Source organism: Pleuronectes platessa, chromosome 1, assembly GCF_947347685.1.
Source record: "Pleuronectes platessa chromosome 1, fPlePla1.1, whole genome shotgun sequence".
NCBI classification, from domain to species: Eukaryota; Metazoa; Chordata; class Actinopteri; order Pleuronectiformes; family Pleuronectidae; genus Pleuronectes; species Pleuronectes platessa.
This window is the reverse complement of record NC_070626.1, coordinates 4,790,907-4,815,416: the sequence shown is the minus strand read 5'-3', so window position 1 is coordinate 4,815,416 and position 24,510 is coordinate 4,790,907. Positions and strand designations below refer to the sequence as shown.

At 41.5% G+C, this 24,510-nt stretch overlaps 1 protein-coding gene across 1 annotated transcript in view; it reads right to left on the bottom strand.

Moving 5' to 3' along the window:
* The window catches only part of znf536 (zinc finger protein 536), a 190,848-nt gene that overhangs the window by 149,856 nt on the left and 16,482 nt on the right, over positions 1–24,510 (bottom strand). Inside the window, exon 2 of the mRNA XM_053426121.1 lies at positions 14,403–14,484. The gene's annotated coding sequence lies outside the window, so the exon portion shown is untranslated. The remainder of the gene's footprint in view (positions 1–14,402; positions 14,485–24,510) is intronic.

Sequence of the window (24,510 nt, the reverse complement as noted above, 5' to 3'; positions counted from 1 at the left end):
GGGATTCAAGATAAAAAAAATTAGGGGAAAAAGCAGAGAGGCACGGAGCGGGTAGGGGGTGATATAGATGTAAAGTGTTGGCAGCTGTGTTTGGTGTGGTCAGATTCTGGGGTCAGGTGCTGATGAACACACACACAAACAAGCGTTCACTCGGCACACATATATTAGCTGTCCCTTGCTAAATGGAAGTTGGATGTAATATTGCTCTTGTCACAACGGCCATCTGATGTCAATTTCACACAGTGGCGGGACCCTCCGCAAGCTGCTCTATACACCAGACACCCTGGTACCATACAAAACCCCCACACATACAAAAGGTGTGCTGCAGCCACACAGTCATGTATAGTCTTGTGTAGTCCTTTTTTTTCCTATTCCCATGTCTCTGTCTACCCCTCCCTCGTCACAACACGCATGCACACACATACACACTCTGGGATAAGTCATGAGGAAATGGATGCCCATGTTTTGTGGGACCACCTGTTCATCCTGGATACAAGTCTAAGAACCCAGTAAGGGTTAACCCGCTTTGTGGGAGTGAGCCAGGACAGTGTGGGTCTGTGCACAACTTCATACATGCATGCATGCATATATGTGTGTTTGTGTGTTTGCGTGCGTGTGTGTGTGTGTGTGTGTGTGTGTTTGTGTGTGTGTGTGTCTGCACACGTTTGGCACCTCCCCGCCTAAAACGTGCCCCATGAGTGGCAGACTGGCTCAGGCTGTCCGGCTGGGAGGAAGCAGAGCCCACTGCTGGACCACCTCCCTGGCAACACACACACATACACACACACACGCACACACACACACACACACCTAATCCTAGTCACATTCCATGGAGAGCATCTTTCTTCTCCATCACCCATTCCAAACCACCAACCTACAAACTACCTAGAAAAAAAGTGGATTAATTTGTGGTTAGGGGTGTTGACGCTTATATGACAATTTTTTTTTTTTAATCTGTAATTAAAGGCGATATATCCAGCTAACTTTATTACAAAATAATTTTACATCATCATAAAAAAGATTTGCTACATTTTTCTGTGAAATACATTTTTCAGTCCAAAGAATAAAACCAAATATAGGCACAAAGGTTTTACAAAAAATTGTGAAAAGGAAATAATTTTATGGCCACGGTAAACTACACGTTTTTAAATGTCTAGAAAGAAGATATATCTGCTTTTCTCAACGTCTTCTCTCTATCAGTCAACAATGCAGCCACACATACTATGTTATATTCGACCACATGCTAGAACTGACCTGTAGAAGAAGCTTACACACACAGGCACACATGCAAGCACACACACAAACACACACAAGCACACACAGCCACACAAACCACCGTGAATCATTGCACCTCTCATCATTCCCATAAGTGTCTGAAAATAAGGGAAGTGCCATCACTAATCCCCCCCACACACCCCAACAAATAATCACCTCCTAGGAGGCAACGAGATGGAGAATAAAAAACAGCAATCTTGTCTTTCAAACAAAAAAAGGGAAAATATTTTAAGGGGCAATGAATTTCGTGGGGCTGAATAGGATGTTGGTACATGTTTTACTAAAGGAAATATAATGGCACACTATTATTAGATCACATTAATCACGAGTGTGCCAAAGGCAGTGACAGCCGCGCTGAAAAGGATTGAAAACGCTGGTAATGGATATAAATTACCCATTGTGTGATAAAAGGATTTTTTCTTCACTAAGAAGGTAAAAAGGAATAAAACACTGAGAGAGCCACTAACCGTTGTGTGTACATATTTGCATGTGTTTATGTGTCGGTATGCGAGTGTCCTGCTGCCTCTGTGGGTAATGTGTAATAATACAGGGTTATCAGTGCAGGATTAAAATTTTAAGGGAATCAGATAGTGACAGTAAGGCCTTGTATTAAATGCACCGGCGACAGAAAAGAGGGAAGGATTAAAAACAGATTAAATTGGTTTGTAGTGACGGAGATGAAAGGAAGGCGGCAGAGAAGGGGGGAAAGAGAGTGTGTTTTGACAGAGGTCTGTCGGGCTTTTGGCACGGTGATAATGAGTCACATCTCCCATGGACTGTTATTTATTGCCGACTTGGCTCACAAACAAAAGATCAATAATTTTGAGCAAATCTAATGTTGTCCTCGCCACTAATGCGCTCGTCCATCACATCTGCCATCTCCACCAAGGAGATGGACTGATTCCCTGTTTATTTGGAGATCAAATGCAATTATATCTCATGTCTATAATAACAGAGGAAGCCCACCCCCTTACGTGAACGTGTGGCGCCTGAATCAAGTCCTTGCATATGTATATATAGATGTAAATAAATGCACAAAGGTGTCAGGCAAGTGTAAATGATAATATATGTATCAAATGGGCAATGGGTTGCTGCACCATTTTTCCACATCAATCTTCATTTCTTCCTCAGACCTCGCCTTTGAAATATGAAGTGTGTCAACGGCCCGTCCCCCAGCCACACAGGAGGCACACAAACATCCGTCAGAGCAACTCACCCGATGTTCACTAGTTAGCCCTGCAGCACAGAGAGATGAGAAGACAGCAGATCCTTCACTGACAACTAGCCCTGGGTGAGATACTTTCCAGCCACCTGAACTCAATCAGGCCCCAGTGGAGGCAACATTTGGGTATTTCATTTCATCTCCATTCCCTTATTCACTTGAGGTACAATTTGATTTATCTCTCAATGCCACACGCAGGAATGTAAATCGGATTTGGAGTCTAACGTCACTTTCGTTACAGCTATCTACATAGCAACCGCTTGTTTTGGTTCTTTTCAACCTGGTTGAGCGAGGCTCTGAGCAGTTACGGATATAAGGGCCACCAGAAGTTCAATCTACTGCATTGCACATGATACACTTCCACTCACTTTACCAACTGGTGGCCATGTATGCAAATGACACCTACTGTCCTTCGCAGACCAACAATAAGTGTGCCCCACGCCAATTTGCAGTACTATAACAGTAAAGACAGTGGCAGGTGTAAGGAACTACGCTCCCTTCCCTTCTCCCCGGGCGAGGTGTGAGGAGCAAAACAATGACCGACAAAGGTCACCTGGCCCACAGTGGCCCACCCGCTGAGGTGTTGACCTGCCGAATGCACCACTGAGGCACGAGGAAGAAAAGCAGGGAGGAAGTAACTAAGAGGGGACAAGATATGGAAAGATTAAGGACAAGACGGAGTCGCAAACAAGCAGAGCTTTAATGTGACTGAAGCAGCAGCCAAGAACGCAGCCACCGTGAAAACCAGGACACCTTCCTGGGTATTATATTATTGGTAATATGAAGAGACCATGAAGGAACTCCAGTCGATTCCCAATCTCACACTGCAATGCAAGAGTTGAAAGTAACAAATTCATAATCCAATAATTTTAACAATGTCAGTGATGTTGTAATTTGTTAGGTGGTGAGCATTTCCAAAGCTTTCTGACTTTTTTTTATCAAAGCCCGTTTTCTGTAAAGTACCAGAAGGGCAGATCGTGAATGTCAGGTCAGGACCTTGGCAGGTGAAATAATAATACCTTGACATAAGGCAGAGAGCGGGGGAGCTCTCCAAGACACAATGGAACCCAAGGCACCTCCCAAGTGCATCTAATTCTCTCTCTCACTGTGTCTTTGTTCCCCACTGTTAACATACCCGTACACATCAGACTTCCTAGATGTTCGGAGCAGTGTCAGGGCAACATAAAGGTCAACATGCTTGGACGCCATGCCGAAATTAGTAACACTGTACTGACTTTACACTACAGATTCTTGGATAATTTAAATTTTTTAATGTAATTGGTAAATCAAGCAGACAGTGTTGTTTTCGCAGAGCGGGCCCAGAAGGTATCAGGAAGGAGCTGTAAATAGACCCTAATCAATGAAGGCATCATCACCTCAACTGTCTATTCCCTCCCCCGTTCAATTGACATCCGTATATCAGCAGTAGAAATGCAAATATACTTGAGACAAACGTGGTGTTAATGAATCAGGTCTCTGGAACAAGAGTGACACAAGCAGACATAATAACAGGTCAACTTCTGTGATTCACTCAGAGTCGCGTGAAAATATGTCGTAGTGGATGCCAAGTCATCGATATGACACACGCTCATTTTGATCAATCTGTTGAAATGTATCTCACGCCTACAGAGAAAACGTGTCAGAGCTGTGAAAGTTAGGTGTATCTTAGCTGAATATGTATTAATTCACTAGTATCACTGTAATGGCCACCCTCAGCATCGTCGTAATCATCACCGCCACTGAAAGCATCACTATCATCATCATCTGCAATCATCAAGCCCATCACAAGCCTTTTTTCACCACATTTTCCAAAGAACGTGACATGGGCAGTCAGTGGATGGTGATGAGGTGGTGTTAGGATACATTCACACCAAGCAAGTCTGCAGCAGTTTTGTTGAGCTCTCAAGCAGGAAGAACTTCAGATCTTTAACATAATTGAGATAAACCAATGTCACCAGAACTCTGTTAGATATAAAGAGAGTTCAATCATGTCATTAGTGGTTTAGCTGTATGAAACTGTAAAAGTTTTGAAAAGGTATCTTCAAAATATTGGGCAGCAATACATTGTAAAATGGAACACCTAAGATATTCAAAATAATATATAGAATTTGAGGTCAGATTGACCTGGAAAACAACATTAATTGATGCTTGTCGTTGAAACCCTCCAATGTTGCACCTGAATGGATAAATTCGAACCGTGCGACTGTGAAATACTGCACTAAAAAGCCCACTGGTGCAACAGGTAAATCATTATCATACTATGTTAAGGTCTACACCACCTTGTTTTACAGTGTTCAGGAGCTCAGACGTGGTCAAGCACTGAAAACTAGATCAAGGTTATCATGGCCTGGTATGTTAAAGGTTTTAATGTTTGACTAACCTAACTATTCCAACGGTTCAGTGCCACAACAGAAAGTATTCCACATTTTATATAACAAGATGGAAACAACATCTCTGAGATTAACCTGGTGTCTTAGTTGCCATAGTGCATATACCGTAACCATATTATTTCCCTTTCCTAGCTGTACTTAAACTTCAGGCGTTGCACAAAGTGAGAACTTTAGTCAAATTGGCCCTTGTTGTGAAAAAAATAAAAACTGACTATAGTCAGAGGTTTTGCAAATAACATCCAATAAAGATGTTGTCATCTGCTGAAAGTGCCCTCTAAAGTGGCGGGATGCCATGTAACATGTCATTTAGGATAATTTTTATATGCATCTTCACTATGACTCAGGATAAGAAAACTATATGCAGTTATGAGAGTACCCTCATACCCGCTGCATCTGCCACACGATCACAGCATCTCTCGCAAGGTTCAGCCCATTCATACATTTTGCCTCACTGTCAATAAAAATGTTGTGTTATAACAATTACTGTATCCAGCGTGATGACTGATCTTGAATGACATTGATGGCTTCTTTCATTGGGTAACACAGGAAATATTGATGTCCTTGATCACCTATATGTAAAAATCCACTTCATTATTATCATGTATTACTTAATCTATATATCTTTGTGTGTGTTTCTCTTGTGGCAAGGTGTAAGGTGCGGAGATCTTTTTGACATGTTAAAAACCAACTTGAGACTGACATCATCCGGCCCAGCCCTATCTCACTGAGCAGACAGGCTAGACTGACAGTGCAACAGCAGCCTTTGGTTCCCTTCACCTAACGCTCCCTTCATAGCCCAAATATCGCCTGTGGGATTTCACCACATTAAAGAGTCATGTCAAAGATCTCTACAGTGCGTGACGTCTCCCTCAGCCACTGCTGTCATGTTCCCCTCTGCTTCTTACTTCCATTTCCCCCCGACCCCCACTTTTTTTTTCTCTTTCCAAGCCTCTTTTGACTCTGGTTTGAGCAGGAGACTTTCTCCCTGAGCATTTTGACTTGTCATATTTTTAAACACACATATCAAAGCTGGGAGTAAAGGGGTGGAGGGGTAAGACAGATGTTTCTCTTATTCCATCCTACTCGAGTACAAAGAAGCTTTGGAAAATAAAAGAGAGAGAGGAGTGAAATGCATTCAGAGAGATCTTTTTGCAATCCAGATCCTTTCTCCCGACGACTGGCAATACATCATTTGTATTGATGCAATATTAAATTTCAATATCGCATGTCAAAAGGTACAAAATGATAGATCATAGCCTAAGTAAATGCATTATTAAAGGCATACGCTGGCTGCGCCGACTTCTCTTACAATCAGCTGTGTCAGAAGAGTACAGTTGGTGATACTGGCAGCATTTCAAAGCTTTGTCGTTTTTCCTTCTAGCTGCATCCCAGCTTTCTTAATCTAGCTTTCTGTCACTTATTAATGTTCCAGAGGAACGAAAAACCACAGATCTTTCCCTCCCAATAATCAGAGGCTTAACTCACATCCTTTTATTTCTGCAGAAGAATTATTAAAAAAAATAAATGAATAAAGTCATAATTAAAAATTGAATATTGAACAGATGATAAGAGAAATATGTTCAGCTCTGTTTGATATGTTAAGAGCACAGAAAGAGAGCAAAGCCGTGTCTGAGGCAGCGACTCATTCTGTGCAGTATGATTTATGTGCTCTTTATGTGTTCTGCAACCCTGTAAGTTTATCTCTATATTCCCTGCCTGATAGAGTGACTCCTTGGTTGTCTCTGTGCCTCATCACAATAACACTGTGTGCCGAACTTAATGGTTGATTCTATTTTATTACTCGGGTCAAAAGGTTTGATCTTTGACCCCTCAACAAGTTGTGGTTTATGGGAAAAGAGGAAGTAACAGATGAAAACAAGAGGAAAAAGGATGTATCAACCATTACCCACTTGTGTGCACCAGCATTAGGATGACATAACCATTTTAAGGCTAAGATAATTTATTAATTTTTTATCATGAACGCTAAGGCTCTTAAAATGTTTTTGGATGTATAACGAGTGGTGAGTTTAAATTAGAAAATAATAAAATCAAACAAGCACAAATAAATGTTGACTAATTTGAGGATTTGGACAAATTATCATCCTCTGTCACTCATCCTCACCGTCACACACACTCTGATAAACCCTTTGTCTGATACAGACATGATAACAGATTGACGTTCACTATATAATAGATAAGGTTTAAGCCAAATATTTTAAAATGATTAATATTCTTTCCAGATAATTGTCAAGGGCTCTGATTTAATCAATTTCAAACTCTTAACAAAAAGAAGACAAAAGCTGTTCGATCTTCACAGCGTGTTTTATTTAGAGAAGATATCAAAGTTAATGTCCAGTTACATTTCTTGGCTGCTCTCAACATTCCAGACTGTCCAGTGAACTGATGTAAGTTTTTCATAATGTGTAGGTTAGACTATTATTGATCAGTGCTCCCTCAACGCCTTTAAATTAGTATTTGCCAAAGGTTATCCTTGATTCCAACAACGATCACAACTTATCAATGTCCCACAACCAGCCAGGGCAAAGATTCTTTCAATACTGGATTTCTCTTTTCTAAAATTCAAATTGATTATCCCCTTTTGACAATGATAATTGAAACTTCAGTGTGAACAAAGTATTTACTATTTGGACATTTGGCTACCGCATTTTCTTTTTTTTTTTTCAGAAGGTTGTCTCAATATCCAGATCCAGTTTTTCTTTGATTTGCTTTACTTTTCTCACAGAGCAGAGTTCACTGTAGTCCTGGAGGTTTTCAAAAGAACTGTGCTCTCACTAATTTGTGACTCATGAGTCTTGATCTCCTTGCTGTTTGACTTGGTTTCCAAATGTAAAGCAAACTCTAATCTCAGATTTCAGCAACCTTCTTTTCTTTTTGTCTCAAGGACAGGCCTCCCCTATCAGCTGTGGTTTAGGATGAAAACTAAAAATTCCCCTGATTGGACTGTCATCATTAAGTGAACTATATGTTAGAAATAACCGCTACATACATACAAGTGCTGTACGAATGTGTGTGTGAATGTGACCCATGTGTAAGGCACTTTGACTGAGTAGTCGTTAAGAATGGGAAAGCGCAATATAAATACAGTCCATTTACAGTCTTCGCTAATAACCAGTGCAATTAAAATGATATAGCCTCAAACAGACACAAAAACAATATATTAAAATAAGATCATCACTGTACATAATCTATTAAAGGTCACACATGTCAAACTGCTGCTTTGTTGTGAATTTATTTCAGTTGTGGCTTAGAAAGCTCCATATGAAGCTCGGTGAAATATATACAGAGCAGAAGGATCTAGCTACTTGCTTATTTCTGTATGCCTGTGGCCTGCACAAGTGTTAATTCCCCTGTGCATGTGTAATGTCCTGAATCACTAACCCCCGTGAGGTTTTAATTGCAGGGTCCAGATTGCCAGGGCTGGTTAAGGCCTGGCGACCCCCATGAGAAGTCACAGCCTCCATTTAGCTTCCAGATCCCATGCAAACGAACACAGGGCCCCCGTGTTAGCGTGCTAGCAGTGGCTGGCAAAAATTCAATTTTCATCCCCCTTCTGTATCCGAGCCTGCTGTCTTGCCCTAACGATGCTCTCTCTCACCCGCACAACCACCCCCACCCCCAATGCCCCACCAACACAACCCCACACCCCTTCTCTTGCCTTCTCCCTTCAACAACAGAACACAGTGGAGTCGTTAGGACCCTCTCTTCATTACTTCAAAAAACCAATCATTAGACACCAGAGTATATACGTAATTAGAAAATCACTTCCTTTGCAATCCCGGCTAAGTAGTTTACATACTGTAATTACAGGGACAAAATCAATTTTTAATCATTTCACTGATTGGGCTCATCAGCTCAGTAGGAACATTGTATCCTGCTTGTTGTGCGAATGCAACATCTGGGCTAAAACAATTACCCTTTTGTGTTCCACAGCGGCTCTGAAAATGCCTTGCTGCCACTTCCCCATGTCGTGGGCACTCTTTCTATCTCTATCCGTCTCCAGACGCCTTTTCCCTTCATTTTAGTGTTTCTTTCTTTTTTCTCCCCTCTCTTTTCCTTTCCTCCCTCCCTCCCTCTCTTCTTCTCTCTCTTTCTCTTTCAATCCCTGCCCTTGACTTCGACATGGAGGATCACATTTAAAGCTTTATAAATCAATACGCTATAATAAGCTGCTCTTGACAGAGACGGAAAGGAAGGAGAGGGGGGAAAAAACAACATATTGCTTTATTAACACCTCTTGTTTTTTTGATTTTCATGTCCCTGTTATTGTCATTGATGTTATTTTTACATTATTGACTTTTAGAAAACTTTTGTTTGGGCCGGCAGATATATCCACTCTGTTTACTTTACACTGTGTAAAGGGGGGAATATGACAATGGTGATATCAGTCTTAACAAATATGTTACGGTCGTCTTTTTTTCTCGAAGTGAGACACACGTACATACTCCAACTTCAAAATGTGTGTACTGTCCTGGTATGTTTCACCCTTCACTGGCTAATAAAATGCTTTGTTTTCTTGTCTGAGAAAAGCCCAATCGATCGACATTAGTCTGAACTCTCTCTCACTTTGAAAACTCAGGAAATCAGATTTCAGAGGGGGAGAAAAAAAATCGGTTAATGCATTGATCACTTGGGCTGTATGCAAATCACATTTGCCTTTTTTTTTGCTAATCAATAGCATTAATTAACGGCTTCGTTTTAACAGCACCCCGCAATCCTGTTAGACACCACTGTCGACCTCAGAAATCATCTCCAGCCGCCCATCCCTCTGTAGCCATGGAAATGAACGGCACGTGGCAGGGACCATAAATCATGAAATCCAATTTGACCATGAGCTCCAGTGCTAAAAGTAAAATATGAGCGCCAACACAGTACACAGGTAGGTCATCCCCTATTGTGCATAATATTATTTTTTACAATATTTATTTATGAGAATAAGAGAGGTTAGATTTGTTCTGTGTCATTTTTGTTTGTTTGTACTAAATGGACTCACTTTATAAGTACAGTACAGCCTGTGGAATATTATTATGATGGCCTCACAGGATTATCTTGGTTTAGATTTGAGACATCAGATTCATTAGAGAAAGCCTGTGTTTCTTTGGGGCTGTGGAATCTGAAAGATGTCGCAGGAAGAAGATATTAAGGCCTCTGCTGCTTTTAATTATACCAGTCTTATTTTAATGTTTCCCACCCCCTCAGTACAAATCAATAAGAGCCTTTTAAATGTGTTACACATTTTTTTTGTATCAAGCTTTTTGCTTTCATCGTGAAAATAAATAATTGTTTTTTCTCTGGACATCATTCCTTAAACTTTATTTAAATTTGACATGAGTACATCACTATCAGAGAATGTGTGTGTGTTTGTGGTCTTGCATGTGAGTGTGTGTGTGTGTGTGTGTGCTAACCAGACTAGCTGCTGCTGCCAGGGATGGTAGTGTGTGGGATTAATAATCGACACTTTTTGAAATTATTATCATTCCCAAAATGCTCTTTTGTGATTTGCTTTGAAGGGTGTGCATGTGTGTGTGGGAATGGGGGGGGTTGTTAAGTGAGTAGGGGGGATGTGGTTGGTGGTGGTGGTGGGAGGGGGGCTTGCTTGCTCATTTGGAGAGATTTTCCAATTATACAATTAGTCAGGAATGTAGGCCAGCAGCCTTGGTGTTCCTCCCCGCTCCCCGACCCTGGATAGCAAGTGCCCTCACCTCACTTTGTATGTATCTGTTTCTTTCTCACTCATCAAGAAACACATAAATAGACACAGATCTAGAAAAACTGAATGATATGCGACTGTGGACGGGAAAGTGAGAGTGGCATCGGCTCACAGGCCAGGAGGTGGTTGAAGCAGCTGGTGTCCCGGAGGAGCAAAGCTAACAAACGCCGACCTTCTTTGTGAATTGGGTTGCGTGTGAACGACCATGGCAGTGCACTGTGGTGTTAATAGAAAAAGTCACGGGGTCTGGGCTTCTCTGGTCAAATAGTCTGCTGTGCTGAAACGCTTTCTTTCAGGTCCGCCACCAACTCTAACTGTGTCCAAAACCCCACCACTTTGGTAAAATGCCTGTGTTAGTGGATAGCTGGTTTGGGGTTGAGCACACACACACACACAATCCTAACTACGTTTGATTCATTCTCTTCTCCAGGATAGAATGACAAGATGAATTGATTTATGATGAAGAAACAACTGTTTTATAATTTGATCCCTTTTTTATCGTCCCCTCACTGTGGCCTGTCTGCCACCGCGTGCACTGCACTGGGTTTAACATGAAGCCACGACAACAGCCAAGTGCCATCTGTTGGCATCCAGATTTTCTGTAATCTCTCTTTACTGATTACAACAATGACTACACAAACCTCTTAAATAATTATCCCACAATGTAAAAAAAAAAGCTAAATAATTATAATCATTAACTCCCACCAAGTCTGCCACTCCTCCAGCAAATGAAGGCTGTCAGAGCGGGAGAGAGAGAGCTGTGATGCCAATCATGTTGTATTTATATCAGCAGGGTAGAGTACCACACAGCAGTGACAATTTTAACCCAACACTGAGGAGGAAACTGTGGGAATATTGACCCCTCTCCACCCGCCACCCTCGCACCTTATGTGGAAAATTCATTTAAAAAAATCAGTGTCAAGTTTTGCCGGTGTTTAGTATTAAATACTTTGACAGTGGTGACATATATATTTCGTGAAAGAGAAGGTGACAGTTTTTTCTCCAATGTGAGCAGCAATAATAATGATCAGACACACACCCTGATGTTCACAAATTAGATGGTCACATACTTTTAACACCTTTTAAATGAGGAAAAAGTAAAAAGTCCACACCCTTTCTCTGGTGGCTTATAAAAGGAATTCTAGGAAATGTAGGGAATCACTACATAGAATCAGATTCCAGTCTACGTGGACTGCATAAAAACATTTTAATAGTATCTGGCAGAAAGAAAGACAGTATCCATTTCCCTATTACTTTTAGGTCAAGATTTTCAACACAAACTGTTTTTAAATGCACTTCAATGTTTAGGGATTTGCTATTTCTATAGTTAAGCGTTGGAAGTATTCAGATCAGTAAACATTATATAAAAATACTTCTTTCAACTTTAATTTCCTGCACTCAAAATATTGATAGAGACCTTGAAGAGTGCATCAGTTAATGTACTTACTTTACACTACTATACTCACATTTATTGGAAGCAACTGCCCGTGCCCCCTTCTTCAGCAGCAGGTTTGGTATGTAAAGGGTTTATGCACGTCTCCATAAATGCTCATCCGTGTGTGTGCAGGTCTGTTTGTGAATCTCTTTCTGCACTAGCCATCTGCGTGTGTGTATGCATCTGTAAGTTTGTGTGCAAGTGCCTTGTGTGAGAAATGGTGTGAGAATACGTCAAAGGGAGCATGTGTTTGCTCTGTTTCCAATATGAGGGAAAATCTGTGGCACATACCTCCGATATGACACAAGCCAAAGCGACATGACTCACCCATGCTATATTTGATTAATAAAACTACAGCCTGCAAAATGTGTTCCAAAACAGCACACTATTAACAAGACATGGTTGGACTGGAGAAGTGTAGCCTCATATAAGGATATAACAATTATTATAACTAAAGTAATTAAACAAAATATCGGTGTGTGGAGCTGGAAAACTTGTATGATCAAAAAGTAATTTAGTCTGAATGTAACATTTGTGGTTTAATATGTCTTCATTTCTCACTTTAGTGAGGCATATGTGAATACAGGGTGATAATTCAGACGGTCTGGTTGTCTCAGCTTGTCCTGCAGAGGAAAGCTGCCGTGCTGTATATTTTCAAACCCTGCTGCTCTGAAAATTATAATAAATTTTATAACATGAATTTCCCAGCTTTGAGAGAAAAGGTTTTAATTGATTAGCACTTTACAAGCAATCAATTTGTTCAAACCGCCCTGACCCCCTCGTTTCTTTCTGTGATTCTCAGGAAGCCAACTCTCAGGATGATGGTCTATTACAAGTTAAAACAATACAAATAAGTAAGAGGGTATATGAGTAATTATTTGAGAGAGAAAGAAAGGAAGAGGAGGGATGTTGGAGAGACGTGTATAAACTTAAGGCAAAGCTAAGACAAATGTGACATTCCTGAGAACGAGAGAGACTTGAGTCTAATTCCTGTTCTGTGAGCACGACAACAATGGCCGAGATGATGTTGATGATCACAACGTACTGATTAGTGGGATGAAGCATCCTAACCTCACAAAGCAGACATATCCCTCGCTTGTACTCGTCCTATGATCCCCCATCACTCACTGACGTACACATAGACACACATATAGTGCACACAATACAACAGCCCATCACTATGAGAGATGGGGTGGCCACGCTCCTCCAGCTCCAGGAATAATGGCTTGCACCTGTTTACCATGTCACTTCTGTTTGCTAATCGTCTCCTTGAGCTACAGAGAGAGGAACTGACGCCGTTGTGGCTTTTTGACAGGCTGTGTTTCTCTGTGTGTGTGTGGCTGGTGTTTGTGCGGGTTTGTTTGTGTGTGTGTGTGGGCGGGGTTTGGGGGGGTTACTACGTTTCTTTCCAGTGTGCATGCTAATACTTCGGGCCATTAGCATCGTCCAATAAGTGAAAAAACAATAAGTGGGAGCAGCTCTGCTGCTGGGTGATTACGCCAATCTAACGACATATGCCTAAACTTGCCAGTATTTATTTGGGTAAACTGGACATAACAATTATTCTTAGATAATGTAACTTTAGGGACGCTTACTCTTTTACTATAATATACGAATTGTTGGATTCGACCAGAAAAGTACAGTTGTAAGTTGAGTATTTTTTTTTTTAGGCTTTAGATGGTTTATAGTTAAAACAATAATATAAATATATATATTTATATATATTTAAGAGGAGAGACTTTCATAATGTTATCCTGTGTAAAGTGTCATGGTATTATAGTTCTGGAGGGGGAAATATGTTTGAAAGTCAGTTTTCTGGTAACTAAGCTTGTAGGCATATGCTCTGCATCTCTTTCACACACATAAAAAAATTCCCCATCTATTCAAGTCCAGTTTTCTACTGCCCAAGATAAATGGCAAAGGTGATTCACGTTTATCATTCATTTAAATATGTCACTATATGGCTATTGGTAATGCCCATTTAAAAAGTGGTGACATTAATTTGACCTACACCCACCATGAAAGTTTGTGAGCATCAAATAATGCTTTGTATGATGGAAGCCCAAAAAATGTGCGGTTGGAAGATAAAAGAGGAAGTGATTACCGTGAACTCTTGTCTTTAACTTTAAAAGTCACTGACCCACCAACAGACTCTTTAATGGGCAGCTCCAAACATGTCTCGGCAGCGTGACTGAGAAGCAACAGCACCGCTTAACAAGTGCAGGCTCAATTGACTTTTCCCGGATAAACACAGATTTAAATGAAAGCAAAAGATGTGTGCGCAGGCTGTGCAAGTGTGACAGACACCTTTAATATCCTCCCCTTTCCTGTGATCAATCGGTGTGATCGTACCTGCGTGACTGCCGCTTCTCCAACGAATGCCGGATGTCAGGAAGAGCGCCGACAGCTCCACAGAAGGTGGGACGACCAGAGCCTGTAAACAAAGCACACACACCAGGAAATTCACAGTCATCCGCATTTGAAGCTTGACAAGTTTGCAACACTGGCAACAGAAGAAAAATACCCATTAAAAATGTTGTGTGCTGATTCCCCTTGCCCCCCCAAACCCCCCACAGCTTTATTTCTCCTCACCACTTCCAGTGAGGACGAGATGTCATTTACACCTCCATGAGTAATCTAACAGATATATGAACTATAATTGCCTGTGTATGTCAATCTTTATCCTTTTTTTTATATTTCTTTTCTTCTTATTATTACTTTTAATTTGACGTTACAGCAGCTGAAGACCAAGGACTTGTACTTGGACACGTTCTAGGATGCACAATGTTTATGAGTTAAATATTTAAAAAAAACAGCCCGCCTTGTTCTCATGAGCAGAATGCTGTGAGTGGTGCCTATGGAGCACAGCAGAGGTTGTTATCTGATCCAGCCTTGAAGCCTCTGCGCTTAACACCAGAAAAATAATCAAGCCAACAGAAAGTATGTGAAGTCAAAGACTGCCACTCCCCTTGAAAGTAGTATGTAGCTTGGTGAGTGGCGTTTGAGCTGAAGCCTCACAGAATCGGAGGCAAACTGAAAGCGACTGGCTTTGACTTTTGAGCCACGATTCATGAAATTATATTTCTTAAATCCTGCAAAAAGCTTTGACTAAGTCAAGATGGAAAACCTGAACAGGATGTAAAGCTTTGTTCTCAGTTCAAAATAGTTATTTATCTATTTCTAGGCAGATGACAAGACTGCTCCAGATTTACATTTTTTTTGTGAAATTTTAAATGTTGGCTTAAACATGTTGAAGTTTGCTTATAAGGAAGCCTGCAAGATCGTGGCATATATTTTCGCTCAATCTTAAGTGCTAAATGCTAAATGTTGACTTGTTGCTGCACTTCCATAGTCATTCCACATCGATCACCTGTCACATTGTGACACCATCATTTTCTTTCCTGTGAATCGCGACAGAGTGCCACAAATCGCACGGAAATTTAGACTAGCAAAGGAGAATAGATCCAAACAAATTCTCCAGGCTATTCTGGATGTGGAGAGGCAGCCACGCATGGAGAAGCTGGCTCAGTCCTGCGATGGGGGGGGGGGCGCACAGATGTGGAGGGTCTGCAGGAGGGCCACCCAGATCTACCCGCCACTACTGTTTTAATGGAGCGTCAAGAGTAAGACTCGTACTCACATACAGAGAACACACACACACAGATACAAAGCCACGACGTTGCCTTAAGTCACAATCTAAATTGGCTCCCAAGGGCATACCAACTACCTTGTTCACCAAAGGCATTGTGTATGTTTTTGAGTGCTTAGCATATGCTGCTGTAACCTGAGATCTCTCTCTCTCTCTCTCTCTCTCTCTCTCTCTCTCTCTCTCTCTCTCTCTCTCTCTCTCTCTCTCTCTCACAATCTCACATGTACGCAAATGCGCAGCGTTGCTAGAAGTTGCTGTGTTTTCTCCCATTACGTTTTTCTCATCAGGCCCTTAATTAAATTCAAAATAGTTCACATCTACCTATTAAACCATGTTGCACCAACCACCCACCAGTCAAACCTCAGCAGAGACGCAGATACAGGCAGGGCAAAGGTTTTATTTTTTCATTTATAAAGGAAAGAAGAGATAAGAAGTGAGGAGAGAAAACAAGGAACTCCTCCGCTTGGATCACAAGCAACAAGGGATGTCATGCTGCTTTATATGCTGCAATATAATATTGTAATGCTGTTGTATGACACTCGTTATATTATTTACCTGCAAGAACATAATTATAAAAATGTGACACTGGTGTCCATTAAAACAACGTAAATTCTCCGAGGCTGATTTTCTGAACCCGATGCAGTTATTTTCTATAAAAAATATGAAACTTTATTGATCAACAGTTATGAAAAAGCTTCCAAGCTACTGCAGATATAGAGTAGATAGCTTATACAGTGAAATACCAAGAGAGCAAAAGCACCGACGCTTGCTCAAATCTGCTACATCTATGATTTGATATCAAAGCCGACTGTAGAGTCAAAGCTTACATTTTAAGACAGTCTAACCTTTCTATTGTTTACCTTATTAAACAGTGTGTACCTTAACTGGTAGTGCAATACACAAAGGGGTGGGGGGTGGTGGGGGTACAATGTGTATAAAGCCGGTAATGTTTAAGCAGGCGAACAGTAAAGTAATAGGCAAGAGCAGTGAAGTGTTGATTCTACATAAAATGTTGGGTAAAAATTGCACCCTACTGCACACACACACAAACAATACAAGCAAACACACACACATATGCACATATACACACACATACACATTCCCTCCCCCTCCTCAATATACTTCCACAACACGGCCGGCTGCCTGGCAGCCGAAGTTAACATTTTCAGAGAAAATATTCCTTGCCTCCAATAGTCCAATGTAATTCATTTTCCATCTCTGTTCATTAATCATTGTTAAAATTAGTGATCCATTTCTTCCACTCTGCCATCTGCACTCAGCTTCCTAACAAACATGACACCTCAGCGCATAATAAAAGCTGACAGCTACGAGGAGGCCTTTCCAAATAGCTTTCTGCATATGTGCACCTCTACGACTTGATGCCGTTGTCAGACAAAAGTAGGTTATTTAGACCACTGGCTGGACCACATGTGCATATTCAGATATATGTGGACGTATGTGCACACTCATGTGCATGTACTGTATGTATTTGTCCCAAAACTGTGCAGCTACAGGACAGATAAATCACAAAGCCAAACTCATGGTCACATATACACACTTTCCAGAACCAACACATACACAAAACAACAGATGTGTCTAATCTTGAAAGGAATGTGCTAAAATCCTGATAAGGGGTAAAGTGGGGGAAATAAAAGAGAGGGAAACCTAAAAAAACATCATAAAAACAGAAAAAGAGAGAGCATTAAAACTTCTAAATATCCTGTTTATACCGACTTTTGCTTTAATTTCAGCTCAATTTTCATTTGCGTCCAGCAGCTGCAGAATTTGTGTTTGTTGTGATACTGAATATCAGCTCGGCTACACCCTGATCTTAACAGCTAAGCTAAGAGCTAATTCGGTTGAGAGACAAGAGAGTGTGGGATAAAAGAAAGACGGGGGGGAAGAGAGAGTGAGACTCTGGGACACAATACGCACCTGTCAGGTCACCCAGGTGTCATAAACACGCTTTTAATTCACATAAAAATACCTTGATAGAAAGTGACACACCCCAGAGGCCCATACAGACCCTTGTGTTCAGTTAAGATTAAATATAGTTCATAAATAGCAGGCTTAAAGGATCAAGGGGTAGAAAGAAATCTATTGATTGAAATGGGATAGATTATTCACAATGATGTTTTCCATTAGTAGTCCAAAAACCAAGTATCATTCTGTTTTCATTACCTTAGAATGAGCCATTTACACACTGCTCCAAAAAATTAAGGGAACACTTAATAGTCACAGTATAACACCAAGTCAGTTTAACTTCAGGGATATAAATCTGTCCATTTAGGAGGTAGAAGTGATTGTGAATAAATTTCACCTGCTGAGGTGCAAATGAAAGTGACAACAGGTGCAATGGAGAGGCAAAAGCAAGACAACCCCCAAAAAGGGAATAGTTTTGCATGTGGCTGAGACAGACAGCTGCTCTCTCCTTATCCTATGCAAAGGTAGCCAAACTTCTCCAGGATGGCACATCCATACGTGCAGAAGAAGGTTTGCTTTGTCTCCCAGCACAGTCTCACGAGCATGGAAGAGATACCACAAGACTGGCCGTTACGTAAGGAGAGCTGGGCAGGGCTGTAGAAGGGCATCAACCGAGCAGCAGGACCGGTATCGGCTGCTTTATGCGAGGCCAGTACACTGCCAGAGCCATACAAAATGACCTCCAGCAGGTTCCTGGTGTCCATGTTTCTGACCAAACTGTCAGAAACAGATTCCCGGAGGGTGGCATGAGGGCCCGACGTCCTCTAGTGGGACCTGTGCTCCCAGCACAGTGCAGCTCGATTGGCATTTGCCTGAGAAAACTGGCATATCCGCCACTGGCACCCCATTCTTTTCACAGATGAGAGTAGGTTCACAATGAGTACATGTGTCAGACGTGAAAGAGTCAGGAGACGCTGTGGTGAACGTTATGCTGCCTGTAACATCATTCAACATGACCGGTTTGGCAGTTGGTCAGTGATGGTCTAGGGAGACATATCCTTGGAGGGTCACAAGGACCACCATGGCATGGCCAACGGTACCATGACTGTTGTTAGGTAGCAGGATGTAATCCTCAGAGCGATCGTCAGATCTTACGGTGGTGTAGTGGGCCCTGGGTTCAGGTGCAGGACAATGCCCAATGTGTAGGCAGTTCCTGGGTGACAAAGGCATTGGTGCCATTGACTTGCCCTCACATTGCCCTGTCCTAAATCCAATTAAGCACCTAAGGGACGTTATTTATTGGTGCATCCCATGCCGCCAAGTCCCGCCACAGACTGTCAACGAGCTCACTGATGCCCTGATCTGGGTCTGGGAGGAGAACCCCAGGACACCATCCTCCTTATCAGGAACATAATGCTCAGACGTTGTCAGGAGTACATATAGGCACACGGGGCCATACACACTGATGATTCACATGAGTTGTCTTGCTAAGTTCAGGCAAGTTGGTTCAGCCTGTGATATAATCTTTTAACTTTGATTTTGGTTTGGTTTTTATTCCAGCCCTTACTGGATTGATGATTTTGGTTTCCATTGACCATTTTCAATCAAGATTTCCGTTCATCAAGATCAGATGAGTGACTTAAGTGAGTAATTTTTTGAGCAGTGGAGGTGGTCTTCTTTCATGGAGTCTGCCGTTGTATCACCATGTTTCTACAGTATCCCAGAAGGGACAAGCCAAACACTGGCTATAGAGGGAGCCTTTCTCATTTTTACTTTAACTGGAAGCCACCGTAGGTTCTCCTACAGAGGCAGTGAGGGGAAGTCCTAAAACCTCTAAAAATGGTAGTTGGTGTACAGGAGTTTTGATTTGGGTTCGGCACACAAACAATTTGGTTAGTTTTAGGGAAAGGTCATGGTTTGGTTCCAGTAATTACTTTCTTAGTAAAGGATAGAGGATGTCTTTCCTCATGGTTAGAATAATAAACACGTGGTTACAGCTGTGGAACTAACGTGGCTCGCAGAAACAATGGGGACTATTGGTTTTAAAACAAGAAAGGAACAGAGGCCTCCTGTGTCAAAGTTACACATTTTGACAACACATTCAGCCCAAACATCCTCCAAATGCAGAAACGACCTGACATAATCTTTAGTCTTAATTAGCACAGGTGCTACAAGCTAACAATGAAATGCAACTAAAGGTCTTAATAAGCTGCTTGCACAGACGACCTAAAAATATATATTTTGGAGAAAGATTTTTGTCGTAATACCTGCAAATTGGGTAAAAGGGACCTTGACTTTTTATTCCACTGTGTTTCATACAGACTCAGTTTAGTGAATCATAAAGCGAGAATACAGTCTAATATCTGTGAACTTCGCAATCATTGAAAATTTCACCAAGAACACATTTGAATGTCTTTTCTCTCTTTGACTTTCTCTTACTCTCTCTCTCACACACATACCTTCTCTTAGTCCCTTATTTACACCTCCTCAAACTGTCCCTTCTCAAATCCACACACACACATATGCACACACACATGTTCACAGACTTAAATCTCAACAATCCTGTGATTGTAGTCGTCTGTACACACACAGGATAGTCGTACACACACACACACACACACACGGTCAGATCCCTCCCTCGCGAGGTGTGTGCGCGTGTGTGTATGTGTGTGTCTGCCTGAGGCACAGCACATTAATCTATATAATGCCCTCAAAGAGAAGGCTTTTTCACACCGCTAACTGCCAAGGACTACGAGGGGCAGCGGCTGAGCCATGATTCAGCTGTTAGCCCAACTGGCGTCCCTGTGCTCACACACACTTGCACCCCCCACCACTTCTCTCGACACACACACACACACAATATGTTAGCAGGACTACACACATCCACCATTCGCTGGGAAGAAAGACGACAGAGACACCTTTGTCAGCTAACAAGGGAACGCGCTCAATCTTAATAATTTTTTGTTAAAGGACATAATATAATGCCTAAAAGTATTAAAAACTGACATTGAATGCTGCATTAGATTCATCCTTTCCTTAAGACTCTTTCCTTACACTATCACTTCCTGACTGAAATCAAAATTCTACACTTTAGACTGTATTTTATTAGGCAAAGTTCTTCTTTTGTCAAAATGGCATGCTTTCATTGCAATAGTATAATGCTCTGTTCTGTGTGAATCTGTTTTATGAATATAAAGTCAGGTGGAATCAAAGAAGAAACAAATGTTTAGCCTTAGTCCGCACTGATGTCTGAATGAGTTATTTAAGTCATTTTGATTACATCTTGTTGTAAACAGTGGCTGCTAAAATCCCTATATATTTTAGATTTGACTGATGAAACTCAGAAAGCACTTGAGGAAATAAATACAGAGGAAGCTGTTCTCTATACAGCTCCTTCACCATCTGCAGACGCTACACAATCAGACGGTTTACTGATGTTACCTTGCAGAACTTCAGCGCTTCAAATTCCTCATATTTCAGACCGTAACCTCTTGCTAGTGTGTGAAGTTGCCCAGTGCAGATTTAATATTCATTTGTTGCACGGAAGGCCAAATAACAGACAGCCCAGAGCAGTGATTGGAGGGCCAGTGCTCAGAGACAGACGGCGAGCAGAAGAGCAGCTAAATCATCTTGACATTCACCAAGAAGTAGCCACACAGAAAGCTACTGCTGATGTTAGTTCTCCCATCGACTAATTTGGTTCTACTTAACCCCTAAACACCCCATGCACGCACCCAAACACACATGCACACACACAAATACAAGTGGATACCAGGCAAACAGAGGCAGACAAACACATGCACGAGCGTGCTCACAGTGACACGTTTAATTCCAGGTTCTCAGCACATCTGAATTACAGCAGGCTGATGAGGGAGAAAGGGCCAGGCCCCTCCGGACTGATTAGCATCATTTAAGAAAGCCTTCCTTTTCGTCTCCTGCCCGCCTCACTGACCTCTCTCTCTCCATCACCCTCTGCAACTCACCGGGGCAACCCACCCACCCTCCAGCCCACAGGATGGGTGGCATCCCCACCAGCACAAGTCAATATGGAGTACACTAATTTGCATCCAACACAGGAGAACCACTAAAGTGCCTGTGCCTCTGGGGCTATTTTATTCCTTGAAGTATCCATAAACAACTGATTGTTAGCTTTGGATTCTGTCTTCAGAAAGACATAGCTAATGCATATATACATCAGACGCCATATGATGTAGTTTTTCTGCCTATGTAAAGTAAATAAGACAGAGCCTGTTTTATTTGTGCATATTTCCCCCCCTTCTAAATTATATAAGCCTTGCACATGGCTTAAAATTTTGTAAAGCTTTTCTCAAAATCCTACTTATGGTTGCCATTCTGTGCCAAAAAGTTCATCTGGCCTGTAAATTTAAGCATGGATTACAAATATTCAAATCATGAGCTTACTGTTCAAATAAACATTTCCAACAGGGAGGGGAAAAGTTGCAAGGCATACACTTTCAGCATAATTCCTCCTCTGGCACCTCCCCTCCCCTCGCTCCTATTAAAACAACCACAAAAAAAAAAGGAAAAAAAAAAAAAAAAAAAAAAGCAGGGAAGAGAGAGAGAGAGGGGTTAGGGGTGGGGAAACGCAAAAACAAAAGGCAGAGTTAAAAGTTTGGCTTCTTCATTTACCGTGTGGCTGCATAAACACTGTTGATGAAATATGTAATTAATGTAATTGTAACCACCTATGCAATTACAGTCTGCCGGGTGGGCTCGGCTGTGGCCCCGGTGCACCCCTGCCATAGGACAATAGGGCACCTTATTACAGTTTTAAAACGGGGGAGGGAGGGAGGAGGGGGGTGAAAGGAGGGGGGAGGCTTAAGCCGGTCAGCTGCTCACCACATGGTAGAAATAATAAGGACTAAAGTCACAATCATTTCAGCTTTAGTTTAGCTTTGCTGATCACTGCACTTTATACTGGACAATATAAACACCTGACAAACTCCTGTGGTTTCTGAGCCACGTTATCTGCCATCTACACAAGAAATATGCACAACGCACCCGACTAATCTGCAGTGGTGGATGAATTATCTGTATCCTATTCTTAAGTAAAAGTGGCAATACCACACTGTAGAATTGAATCTGTCACATGTTAAAGTCCTGTTTTCAAAACGTTACTCGAGTAAAGTGATCGTTATCTGTGAGATGTACTTAAAGACTCCCTCCACTCAAACATGTGTTGGACAGTGTTACCTCTCCTGGATGTTCTGTCACTGCACAGAATCACAGCTCGGTTCAGCTCCGCAAAAGTGGAACATTTCTCTGTGCTCACCTAAAAGCACGGGAGCAAGATTTGTGACATCACAGATCATCTGGGAGCTAATCCCCATGCAACAGGAAACTCACAGTGTAAAGTGTGAGGTGGGAAACCTGAAGCCTGCATTGAGAATAACATATTAGCATATTCAGGGCTCCTGGATTTTCCAATGAGGGAGGAGGCGTAGATGTCACTTTAAACATTTCTTAGCAGGTAGTTGAACTTTTTCAGACACAAATCATAATTCAACGCAGAATATACTTACATTTTCAAATATAACTGCAGTTTTTAGAGTACAACTTGCAGCCAAATAAATCACCAATGAGAAAGTTATACACCTTCAACGATTATTTTTGCAAATAATCAAATGATTATGTGCCTATAATTTGGTTGCCTACTTATAAAGTTACATATCTCCATAATGGCAAGTTTTCATGAGTAGACATAAGGGAGCCCTCAATTACTTTCAAATTCTGAAAAATGAATTACCACCAAAGTTGCCAATATAATGTTTTAGTAGGACATCAATGACAAGAGCTGTTAAATACATTGTAGAGTAAGATATTTATGTAAGTGCCATGAAGGACAAATTACTCAAAATCTGTATTTAAGTGAAGAACTCACTACTATTACTAATACTTAATTACTTTTCAAAACTCATTATATCTGTTATGACTTGACCTAAAGCAGTTACACTTCAGTTTGGATCATTTTGTATTCTCAGTGCACAGTATGACCTCCTGCTCCGACACTAACCTGCAAACACCATCTGCACTACAACAATACAGCCCAGAATAAAACCTCTCCTGGTACTAAAATAGACAGCTACAAATTATGGATGAGGGAAAAAACTGCATCAGTTTGGAGAAACATATCATGTCACCAGGGTAAAGACAAATCAAAATCTGGGTTGAGGTGCAGGCCGCTGCCCAAGCCCATTCACACTGACAGCCGGTGTTATCCCAGGGATTAAAATAGCCTCTTCCCCGCTACCCGCCCCTGCCCAGCCTTAAAGTCTTCCACATTTGCAAAATTGCAAACAGATGCAACTCAAGTACCTGCAAATAATCTGCCAAGACCAATTTCAAAAGGGAGATTTCAGAATATGTGGGAGTCATTAGAGGGAGTATTATTTCAGCGATGAGCGCGAGAGGGCCAGCCGTGGATCACCCAACCAGATGGGTTCTGCTGCCTTTTATTCAGGAAGAAAGAAGCCGACGTGTTCTTCATCTCCACTATACCCCCAAATGAAGATATATAACGTGTATGAGGCAATTACGGAAAAATATTGGAATTTTCAGAAGCAACCAAAGAATGTCAGATTTCCTTTTGAGTTTCTCAAAACAATCTTTTCATCTTCTTCGCAGTGAGGATGCTTTCGGGGGGGTGAGGAGTGGAGGGCCGGTGTGTGTGTGTGGGGGGGGGGGGTTGATGTAAACGAGGATACAGACACAGAGATCTGAGGCTTTTATTGTTTTGTATTGAGTGTTAAATATGAGGGAGAATTAAAAAGGTAGACGCCTTAAAAGGGGCCTGTGGTGTATGTAAATGAAATATTTTTCAGAGCCGATGATTTGCGGCTGCTGCTGTTGTTATTGTTAAGATAGTTA